The 12,057-nt window shown below is 40.4% G+C and overlaps 1 protein-coding gene across 4 annotated transcripts in view; it reads left to right on the plus strand.

The window, feature by feature from the left end:
- Positions 1 to 2,192: 2,192 nt before the first annotated feature.
- The window catches only part of LOC132829183 (casein kinase I), a 119,110-nt gene continuing 109,245 nt past the window's right edge, over positions 2,193 to 12,057 (plus strand). For all 4 annotated transcript variants that reach the window (XM_060846543.1, XM_060846545.1, XM_060846544.1 and 1 more), the window contains exon 1: positions 2,193 to 2,332. The gene's annotated coding sequence lies outside the window, so the exon portion shown is untranslated. The remainder of the gene's footprint in view (positions 2,333 to 12,057) is intronic.

Below are 12,057 nucleotides of genomic sequence, written 5' to 3' on the forward strand. Positions count from 1 at the left end.
AGGGTTGGAGGATTTGAGCTATAGGGAGAGGCTGCACGGGCTGGAGGCTGGAGCTGTTTTCTATGCAGTACTGGAGACTGAGGGGTGACCTTCTAGAGGTTTACAAAATTATGAGGGGCATGGATAGGACAAATAGACAAAGTCTTTTCCCAAGGGTGGGGGAGTCCAGAACTAGAGGGCATAGGTTTAGGGTGAAAGATATAAAAGAGACCGAAGGGGCAACTTTTTCACACAGAGGTGGTGCAGGTATGGAATGAGCTGCCAGAGGATGTGGTGGAGGCTGGTACAATTGCAACATTTGGATGGGTATATGAATAGAAAGGGTTTGGAGGGATATGGGGCCAGGTGCTGACAGGTAGGACTAGATTGGGTTGGGATATCTGGTTGATATGGACAAGTTGGACTGAAGGGTCTGTTTCCATCTGACTCTGATTTAACCATATAAGACCACATGACATAGGAGCTGAAATTAGGCCCTTCAATCATGGCTGATAGGTTCTCATTTCAAGGGGATCAAGGGTTACTGGGAGAATGGGGTTGAGAAACTTATCTATCTCAGTCTTCAATGACCTAGCCTCCACAATCTTCTGTGGCAATGAATTCCATAGATTCTTCATTCTGGCTGAAGAAGTCTCTCCGTTCTAAAAGGTATTCCCTATTCTCTAAGGCTATGCCCTCAGGCCTAGTCTCTCCTACCAATAGAGACATCGTCCTTGTGCAGGCCATTCAGTATTCTGTGTGTTTTTATTAGATCAACCCCCTTATCCTTCTAAACTCCGTGGAGTGTAAACCCAGAATCTTAAAATGCCCATGTGTTGAGTTTTTCATTCCTGAGACCATTATTGTGAACTTCCTCTGAACCCACTCCAGGGCCAGTATATCCGTCCTGAGGTATGGAGCCCAAAACTGAACACAGTACTGCAATTGTAGTCTGTCTGGAGTCTCAGAAGTACATCCCTGCTTTTTATGTTCAAGTCCTCTCAAAATAAATGCCATCATTGCATGTGCCTTCCTAACTACTAACTCAACCTGTTTACCTTGAGAATCCTGGACTAGAACTCCCAAGTCTCTTTGCACTGAAGACTTATGAAATTTTCTTCTCCTTTAGAAAATAGACCATCCATTCCTACTAAACTGTATGACCTTACACTTTCCCGGGTTGTATTCCAGCTGCGACTTCTTCGCCCACTCTCCTAACCGGTCCAAATCATTCTGCAGCCTCACCTCTTTCCCGCCCCACCCCGTGTGCCCTGTCACTACTCTTAGGAAAAGTCATCTTCAAAATAAGTAATTCGCATTTCTTTACAACCTGATCCATTCAGTACTTTTCTTGGGACTTAAAAAGTGCCTCTACCTACCCTGAATACAGACTGCTGCCATTATCTCCAAGTCCCACCTACTCCAGATGTGTCATAATATAGCCAAACATATTTTTAAAACTCATTGCTGCATCTTCCTAGATGTAACCAGCATTAAAGTCACCATGTTGCATATTCTCTCACGCTGTAGCCGCATTGTTGATGACCTCCTAAGGCTGCTGCCTCTTTCAAACATGGCTGTAGGACTGCTTGAGGGAGAGCAAAGTGGGCTAGCGCCACTAGACCAGCAGCTGAAAGCTGGAAAATAAAAATAAAATCATGGCCACGAGTTAAATGAAACGTCTGGTTTAAGAAACTAAACTCCGCCTCTCCCACCTCTTCCAGGAAGTAATGGTTTCAGTGAAAAACACGAGTTTCGTCTGAAAAACTCAGCCGGAAATTAAAACGGGACAGACACCATGAGAAGATCTGACGTCAGAGGCTGCCTTGTCTGCGTGCTTTTCCGCGACATTTTAATATTTTTTTTGTCGCTTAAAACGTGTCCCGCCGTAATACTGTTCCAAAAAAGGCCCGAAGCCCTTTTTCTTTGTCTCTCCAAACGAACGCCAACGACCTATCCGTTTCTTGTCAGAGACGGCGCTAACGGCGAGACCTCCACCTGGAAACTACTTTCCCCTCAACTTTCCTCTGCCCTCTCAGCCAAACTTGAGGAGGTGGAAAGGCCTGATGGACGGGGGCGGAGAGCCAATCGGAGTCGCGGTCGCCCCTAGCAACGCTCCAAAGAGGTGGTGATCTCCGAGGATGGGCCAATCCGCGTGGAGGATCCCGCCGGAGCCCGCAAGTTCGGTGGAAGCTGGCGGCCGGCGGGTAATGCGCATGCACAAAGGAGTTGCCCTGGTGCTGGATTGGAAATAGGTTTAAAAAAAAATCCCAGCGGTGATATAAAAAAACAGCAAGAGAGGGAGACAGAAATGAGGGAAGAAGCTGCTGCAACCCTTGCCTAGAAAAAAAAGGTACAAAGTGTTTCTCATCTCTGAAAGCAGAGCAGTAGAGAGAGAGAGGCTGGTTTTTTCGATGTGGTTCTCCGGGGATTTGTGTATTTTTGTCCTAAGAATCACTTAGGGTTAGGCTCGGTTGTGTATGGCTAGGCCTCCATGGACTCTGCCGCTTTTAAATTAACTAAATCCTGTTCCCTCTGCCTCCGGCGCTGACCCTCCACCCTGCTTCAGAAAAGCTTTCAGTTTGTTGCTTTGGATGTGACTAGAAACACCGACGTCCATGGTAGAAGCAACACTTTAAAACACTGTAAGGGACTCCTTCTCTTCTATTTGTAAATAGAATTTTTCATCGATTTCGCAAGTCCAGGCCATCGATGGTGCATATGCGTTTGTGTGTGTGTGTGTATATATATAGACGTAGGAGAATTTGCACATTGAATTGTACCAAGTTGAGTACTGTTTTGGGTGGTGGCTGTGTTGTTGGGTGAGGTTGTACGTAACATTACCACGGAACCACCAGATGAATGAATTCTATGTTCGATCCAGTTAAAGGGACTGAATTGTCTGTATCTACTCAACGTTTACTGTCTTTTACTAACTTTCTTTAAATGGTTAGCATTAATAGACGGTACCATGGATGGAACAACACCTTTATAAGGCATTGCATTTGTTACTCAACCTTGTAGCACTTCTCATATTTAGCTGTATTTGTTACCATTTTCTATAACACCCTTTCCTACTTCCCTAATCAAAAACAAAGCAAAACCACTGCAACAGGTAGAAATGGCTAATTATTGATTTCCCCTTGGTACAATGCTGTCATGTGTCAAAATGGCTTAATAACTAATGTCATCTTTGGTCTCCCTTCTAAAGACAGTTGGTTTAAAGTTTGAAGTATGAAGTACACTTTAGAGTCAAAGTTACTGGTCAATGCATTGTTGACAGCAATTCTGAATTGCTACTTCCAGAGCAAACAATAACTTTAGAAAGACATTTGAACTTTTAATTAAAATCTTGTCGGTGTTTCAACTATTATGTTTTAAGACTTTTACTGTAACAAAGGATTAAAAAATCTTTGTGTAAACACAATTTTTTTTATATGTAGGACATTTCCTTTTTGCTTTTGTATAGCCAAAACCACACTGGCCACCTATGTTGTATTGAACTTTTAAGTAGGCATTTGTATCTTCTGGAGCCAGTACAAGTTAGTATTTATTTCTATTCTTTTCCCTCGCCCGGAGCCTTTTTGGCTCAACTATCTTTCACTATGAGATTTTCCCTTAGAGGTTCTTCATCTAGCGAGGTAACTCTTCAAGTTTTGTTTGAACTCCTCATGAAATCAATCGCTAATTTCAGGATGAGCTTTCATATACATTACTACACAGTGGACCACAGCATCTTTCTGCCTGTGATTGGTTTCCCTCTCCTGGTAGAATACCTGTGTTGAGAATTTTCAGGAATAATCAAATTAGAAATGCTGATTAGCTGTTCCTAACACTTTTACGTTTTTGTCATAGAGATTCACAGCATGGAAATAGGTCTTTGACCCAAACTATCTATGCAGCCCAGTTTTCACTTAAATTAGTCTCAGTTGCCTGCCTTTGGTTTCATATCTATGTACCTGTCTAAATGTTTCTTAAATGACAAAATTTTACTTGCCTCCACCACTATCTCTGGCAGCCTGTTCCAAATCCTTGCTACCCTCTGTCTGAAAAAAATTGCCCCTTTGGGTATATTTGTATCTTTCTCCCCTCATCTTAAATCTATGCCATCTCATTTTAGACTCTCATTCCGATAGGGAAAAGCTGTTGGCTATCTACCTAATCTATGCCCATCTCAATTTTAGGTTCCTCTATAAGATCATCCCTCTTCAAAACAGATGTACGGTGTAATGTATATCTGTTGACAACTTAATTTGCTCATACTTGTCTGGAATGAAGATCCTCTCGATCAACTTTCAGAACACAGGCTGCTGCCATTATTTCCAAGTCGTACCTGCTCCAAAAGTGTGTCATAACATCTCGACAGAATTTTTCTTAAACACGTTATTTTACTGGGAAGATGCAACAACGAGGAATCCCCTTAATCTCTCCCAGTCAAACTGATTGCTATCAAATGATTTCAGAACATATCTTATGATCTGTTTCATTTTACATTAAACTTAAGATAGTCTCAAAACACAACAATCTTAGAAACCTCAAATGTAAGAACGTAAATCAAATTATGCCCAAACCATGCTATCAGAAAGTAAAGGTTTTCTAGATAATTGCAATGCTTGACTCCCACCTTTCTTTAAATTTTGTCTAAATATACTCAAATTACATTAAGGTTAATGCATATTTTTGAATTATAGAGGTTTGCTGGCACTATATACTGGAAAACACTTTTAAATGCTATAGCTGGAAGGACATATCGTTGATGCTGACGGATCCTATTATGAATGTAAATGAAAAGGAGTAGGAGGGATGAGGGATGGAGAATATCACCAAATGTATCACTCAGTATATTTCATAGTTGCATGTGCAGCTTTTTTTTTGGAGGGGGATGGGGAAAAACATTGCATCTACATTTGCAAAATGATATTTGAAGTATTGTAGTGAATTTAATTTCAGTTGCAGCATAGTTTAAATGTGATTTACCTTCGGAAATTGTTCTCAGCAAGTGCAACTGGTGCCTTATGGGATGGTAGCCACTATTTTAGTTTCTAATATGTGTAACCATTTTGGTTGAATATCCCATCAAAAAGATGAACATGTAAGAGTACTTGAATATTGTTTACACTTGACAGTTTTGCTATTGTATGACAACATACATTTGTGAATAATATTCATAGTACATCTAAGTTGCATGTTATCTCATCATCTCCAGTTTGGCTTTTGGAGTGGATTGTTGGAATCTAAATAACTTCATGTATCCAGGACTTTGAAGCTAACAGTTGCCATTTTTGTGTGGATTTAAAAGTAGGGTTCTACCTCTTCAAGGCTTGATTATTTTTGAGATTATCTCTCATGGCTGTCCTTTTTCTCAACTTTTTCTGGATCACTTTTAACCTAACTGGCATTTCGGAAGTGTTGGATGTTGACTGTCCTTCTCTTTTCAACATATCCTACTACAGGTAAATGCATAGTCTGGTGCATTTTGAGCACATTTTTAATATTGAGGTATCTTCTGTTCCAAAATGTAGCCTGAATGCAAAATTATAATATTAGCATAGCTCATGGTATTTTCAACCTGTGACATGAATCTTTGTGCTTTTAAAGAAATTTTTAATATACCTTTTTTTGCAACTGGCCTATCAGTAGTGAAATTAATCCTAGTGTGGTTTTGTACTTGTGACTGTATTAGAGTAAAGATAAAGTTGTAATGATCATACCAGACCATAGGGCTGCTCCCTCAGTTGTGAGAGAGAAAAACTGAAGGCAGTTTAACCTGAGAGTCAGCATCCTTTGGGCAGGGTGAGAGGTTGAGAAGGAGAGTCCTTCATGGTAACCTCAGCCACTGCAGGAATTGAACCCACAGTGTTAACATTACTGTGCGTCACAGCTGTTTTCACACTAAGCTAACCAACTCCATGGATTGGAGCAAATCACTTGGTACACAAAATCAATACATTTCCAAATTTAACTTAAAGTAATTAGTTACTCCATATCTTTTGGGGAACAATATTTTGATTGCTCACTTAAAATGGATTTTGTATTTGTGCAATAATACTTAATTATTCTAATTATTATTTTATTACAAAAAGACTCAGCTGTCAAGTTATGCCAGTTCATTTGTTAGAAGCCATGATCTTGCCAGAAATTTCTCTATTCAAGTGGTTAGCTAACCTCTTTATTGCAAACCATGTATTCCTTAGACCAGTATAACTTTGTTTTACTTTCGTGAAAAATACTTGATACCGATAGAGACTGAGGAATGTCATGACGAGTCATTTGTTAATAGTTAGTCTTTTAGACAAGACATCACTGATCCTAAAAGGAAATATACTGATACGATAATTTATTGATGTTCTGTGTGCTGACGGACTGTAATTTAAGGTATATTCTTTTGATGGGCAGAGTTAAAAATTATCATTAACTGAATTCTTTAACAAGGCACAAGAAACTAAGTTAGAGATCAATTAACTATTTGGTTGTATTCAAATATGAAATTGATTTGATAATATAATACAGCAAAATTAAATTATGGGGAGTACTTGTAGGGTAGTGAAACAAGTAGGGTATGTTTAATTAGTTTATCACTCAATGCTGTGTTTCCCAGATGTATTTGATATTCCTGCAATATCAAAATTGCAACATGTTCACAATTAGGTAATTCATTTTTTATCACCACAAATTTGGGGTCACAAATTCTGAAGCTACCTTGGAAATATGTTGTGTCAATCGGACTATTGACCATATCTGCCAACAGTTGATATTATGCAATCATGTATTGAAATGTTTGAATTTCTGCATGGAGTCAAAGACCACAGGCCAAACCTGAGAGATTGTTGTGTGCAATAATTTGTATGTACCCAGACTAAACTCTACAGTATGCCTGGCTATATCTATGGATAGGGCTGTGTGCATCAGTCTGGCTTAATATGAAAAAGTGGATCATGCCAATTTCACATGAGATTCATTTAGAAGGATTCCATATAAGTTTACAAAGATGCCAGGCGATGTATGCTCTATATATGACTGATTTTACTGGCACAACACTCCTATTTTCTTAAAGTAATTGTATGTACCCTCTTCACAGTTTCAGGGAGCTCAAACATTGTCTGCATATTATTGGAATAGTTCTGTTTTTAAAAAGCAGTATTTCACTTCTTTGAATATATAATTTGATAGTTATACAGAATTGATTTTCAATTAAAGTTTTTAAACAAGCAGAAAGGGCACCGTCCTTTAATTCCTTTTACCTTTCTAGTAGAGTAAATATGTTCACTTAATTTTGAAAGAGTGAAGGCCTCTAACACACTTGTTAAAATTGTGTGCTGTTAAGATATGAATGCCATTGGCAAATTCAAATACATTGCCTGTCTCTACTTGTTGTTGGAGAAGGCAAGTATGAGCTACCTTGGATAACTATAGTCTATGTAGTGCTGATTGTGGAGGGAATCCCAATCTTTTGACCCAGTAAAGAAGTGGTAATAGATTTCCAAGTCAGGATGATGTGAGACTTGGAGACTAACTTGCGTATAGTACTGTACCCAAGCAGCTGTTGAGCGTGTCATTCTAGGTGGTGGGGTAACCAGTTTGGAAGGTACTGTCAAAGGAACTGTGGTCATTTAGTGGAATGCACATTGCCAGTTTGGATGTATTTTCTTTATGTATAATTCTTCAATATTCAAACAGACATGTGCCTATTTGGTGGAATAAGTTTCCAAGAACAGTTTGGGAATATTTCCTGGGCTCCTTGATATGGTGAGAATATGTTTTTGGGTATGACCTCGAATCACTTACAGTCAAAACATCCTCAGGGTCTGTGTGGAAATCTGTTAATTATGGCCAAACACTAGTAGGATACCAAATATGTTCCTTAACACTGTAGTTGGCAGGAAAACATCACTTTCGAATCCAGTTTCTGTTTGCTGAAATTCCTGGAAGGTGCTCATGCTGTTTAGGATATCCACGTGGATTAATGTAACTGTTACTGAATTGTCAAGTTCATTGGTGCCTGAGTAAAACTTGCACACGTGAATTCATACTTATCAGTTCATAGTCGCTTTAGGTAGAAATCAGGAGAAAGCTGGAGTATTATGTTAAAAGGCCAAGTACACCAGTGCATTCAGAAACACTGGTATTTTCAAAATGCGACAAGGATAAATTTGCTGGGAGAAATATAAATTTGAAATCTCATTTGGAAATTTATACTTTCAAATAAATTGTGTATAAATTATTAATTCTGCAAGTTTGCCTTGTGCACCACTGAAAATATTGTAAGAATAAAGTGCTTTGTGTTTCCTTATTACCAGCTCATTACACGCGTAGGAGTGTACCACAAGCTTCTGCAGAGAAAAAAAGACTTCCTGAAGAAAACACTTTTCATCTGTACTGGTTCTGTTTAGTACAAAAATTGCCATTTTTAAAATTTTTTTGCAACACAATTTACTGTCTATGCAAAGATCAATGTGCGCCATGTCAGTCATTTTCTAATAGCTACAGCATATAAAGAAAGCCAAAAGTATCCATTGTATTCTAAAGTAAATGAATAGTATTAGTTATTTTGGGTCTCTTTAATTTGGGGCCTTTTTAACTTAATTTTTATTTGAGATGCAATTACCATTCCCTTTAATGTGTGCACTTCCTGGGAACATTGGCCAGCTCATCTTACAGAAGATATACAACCAGCATCCATCCAATGAATGAATGTGGGTGAGCCAGCACCAGTATCATTGCCTTGCCAATGTGCATACTGAGTACATTCCAGAACCTCAGAATGGATAACATTGTCTGCCAAGTAATGCTGTGGGGCTATGTTGGAGATGGTGACCATTCAGCCTCCACTCCTGACTATAGAGGAGTGTGTTGAGGATTTCTTAATCTTGTAATTCTAAGGAGATCAATCTTGATGTTTCCCTCCTCTCCTAATTACTAAAGTCCTTCATCTGTGGTAATATACTGGTAAGCCTCTTTCAGACCATTATGAAGAGCTTTGCACCATCCTAAAGCATTTTTTAAAAATCAGCCTGTTCGGAGATGTTTTTACACCTCTGGAGTCAGTGGGACTTGAGTCTGGAATCCTTGATCTAAAGGTAGGGATGCTACCACTACCCCAGAAGAACCCTTTGCACTTTTCATGAATGATATTTTCTAATCAGCTTGTCCAGTGATGTTATGACTCCCCTCCTAGCTCTGAAGAATGGGTGTGACCACGGTACCACAAGAACCTTTTGCATCTTTCCTGAAATGTGATTTCTACAGTTGTGAACCAGCCATTGATTTGAATTTATAGCATGATTGCTTTGGTTTAAAAATGGAGGAATAGAAGATTAAAAACAAAGTAAGCTAGATGGTCATTTTTAACACCGTGTCAACTTACTTGGATGGTTAGTTTGTGATGCAGAATGACGATCATACAATGGGTTCAATTTCTACATCAGCTAAGGTTGTCTACTTTGACTCTCCTCAACCTTTCCCTTAACCTGTTGGTCACAAAACTGCACGTAAAATCATATTGTCGTCCTTTTCCCCCTTCAGTCGAAGCAAAATGCTCAGAGACACAGTTGTTTTAACTTTTTATTCCAGGCCACAGAGAGAGGGAAAGGGAGAGTGCAATCGCCCATATGCACAGAGACATGAGTTCACGGTCTTCTCTAGAGCAGCACTTTCTCAATGAACTATATCGTCATTTTACAGGGAAGAGCATCCAGATGAGGCATCATACATATTAATTGGGTGACCGTTACAATCAACCAGTATCAAAAGGAAAGATTAACCTAACCTCTGTTACCCAATGAATAATTGACTTCACATAATGAATACTTTTCATCTTGTTAACTGATGTTACAAACTGAATGCTACCTCATCTTGTTAACCCATTAACCTTGCCTCCAGCACCCCATTGTTAACTGTAAGTTCTTACCTGATCTGAGTCATGCTCAGCTGAATCTCTAGTTTCAGAAAACTCCTAACTTAACTCTCTCCCTGCCTGCTTATACCCTATGCACATTATCATTCCCTTTTATCATTTCGTAATGACCAATGGCACAGGAGCCGACCTCAGTGCTGAATTAATTTAAATCCTTAATAGTTGGTATTGGGTCACGAAAGCCCATCCTGTTGGAATGGAGTCTATCATTTTATATAAGATGCATTTCAAAACAGCTATTCTCAGGAAAATTTCTTTTATAATTACCCCAACGTAAATAGCCATGTTAATGAATTAGTCCTTCCACCCTCCGAGCCCCCAGTCCCCCCCCCCCCAACGGCCCATCCCTCGCTCTCCTTGATCGATCCTAATTGTTCATCTTTTTGTGGACATAGTGAGTGACATTAGTGGTGACGATGTTCAGGCCCATGATGCATTTGACCTGTATTTTAGGGCAAACGCTGCCTAGGCGGGTATGGAAGTATCAAATACATAGCGATTTTTGCATGGAGAAAAGTCTAAGTTGGTTCTGAGTGATGACCTAAGTGCCCTTCAGGTAGCATTGTCCAACATAAGTCCGCATGTGAGATAGTTACGGTTGTGGGTGGCCGTGCTAGCCCCAGAAGCCAAAGGGAGAAAAAGCTTGCTGCACTGAAACTAGCTGCCTGTCTTGCAGTAAGGGTGGGAAGGTCTTTATAGGCAGCTCAAAATTCCTCCGAGGCATCATGTTTCTGGCAGCTGTGTGCTGGTCCCCAATGCCCCTGACAGGGTACCGTCCTGGGAAGTAGGGTGCCAATGGCCACCAAATGGGGGTAAGGTTACTCTAAGTAGTTTGTGGTTGTACTGTTGAAGAAGAAAAAGCAGCTTGAGTCTGTAAAAAGGGTTTCTGAACAGCGCTTATTGAGAGAGTAATCATGATTAATCTGAGCAAATGTGGTACCAATGGGATATGAGGCTTCCTTAACTCCTCGGCAAAAGTGAGGACTGCAGATGCTGGAAACCAGAGTTTAGATCATTGTGGTGCTGGAAAAGCACAGCAGGTCAGGCAGCATCCAAGGAGCAGGAAAATCGACATTTCGCGCAAAACCCCTTCATCCATAACTCCTCCTCTGTTTTGAGGAAGGGCAAAGCCATGGTCATCCACTGTAAGGGGGGGTTGGGGGGTGAGGGGGTGTTCTTTACAGGGAGGGGTTAGCTTCCAGGGCCTCCTGAAAGCACTCGTCATACGATAGGTGATGTTCTCTCCCTTCCAGGGAGCTAAAGTCAAACTTGCAGCCCCAATGCCAACACGGTAGTTGCCACAGATTTCTTTGGTTCAGGATCAGCTTGCAATCTGATTGGGCAAGCAGTCCATTATAGTCATCAGTTTATTTACATTCTGTATCCCAAATGGGTTCCCTTGTGTTTTGGTACAAGCGAGATCGTCTCCTCTGCATAAATGATAGGCCTAGTTACATCTACCCCGCCTGCAGATCTTCACCCTCCCTTCAGTACCCTGGTTGGAGAGAAATAGACATATTTCTGCAAAGCCGTTCATAATGCTAATCTCCTTTGACAGCCCCATTCCATCACCATATTGGAGGCAAGTGTAGAGGCATGCGGTTATCAATAGCAGGGCTGGCAGTACAGAGGTACAGATTAAAGTTTTTTTTTGTCAGTTCTTAGTCCTTTTCCTCCTCCTCTTGGTCCATCATCCACAGTTTACGGTCACTCGGGTGAATCCAACGATCCTTTCCTTTTAACCTTCACTGTGGTGGAGATTTGGAACAACACCTGGAATGGTCCTTTCCAGCGGGGCCCCAGCTTCTGCATTTCCCAGCCTCAGATTAAGACCCACTCCCCAGTTTCTACTCCTTCCCAGCCCCCATTGTGATCAGCGTGGTTTGGAGGTTTCCTTCACTTTAGCAGAGAGACTTTTGAGACATTGTTAGTTGTTTGAAATAGCACTGCATTTCATCTCCAATTACATGCAGATCAGTCTGGGATGGTGGGGGCTGGTTACCATCCCATGGAGTTCATCCAGGATGACCAGATATTACTGCAGCTGCTGAGAGATCAGTACCGGTTTGGGGAGTAATGCGCATATGGTACTGTTTCTAGAGTGAGTTTAGTAAATTTGTCCTTTAAGAATTCCTTTGCATGTTCCACTATTTCTGCTGCCTTAG

This window comes from Hemiscyllium ocellatum, chromosome 28 (assembly GCF_020745735.1).
Source record: "Hemiscyllium ocellatum isolate sHemOce1 chromosome 28, sHemOce1.pat.X.cur, whole genome shotgun sequence".
In the NCBI taxonomy this organism is placed as follows: domain Eukaryota; kingdom Metazoa; phylum Chordata; class Chondrichthyes; order Orectolobiformes; family Hemiscylliidae; genus Hemiscyllium; species Hemiscyllium ocellatum.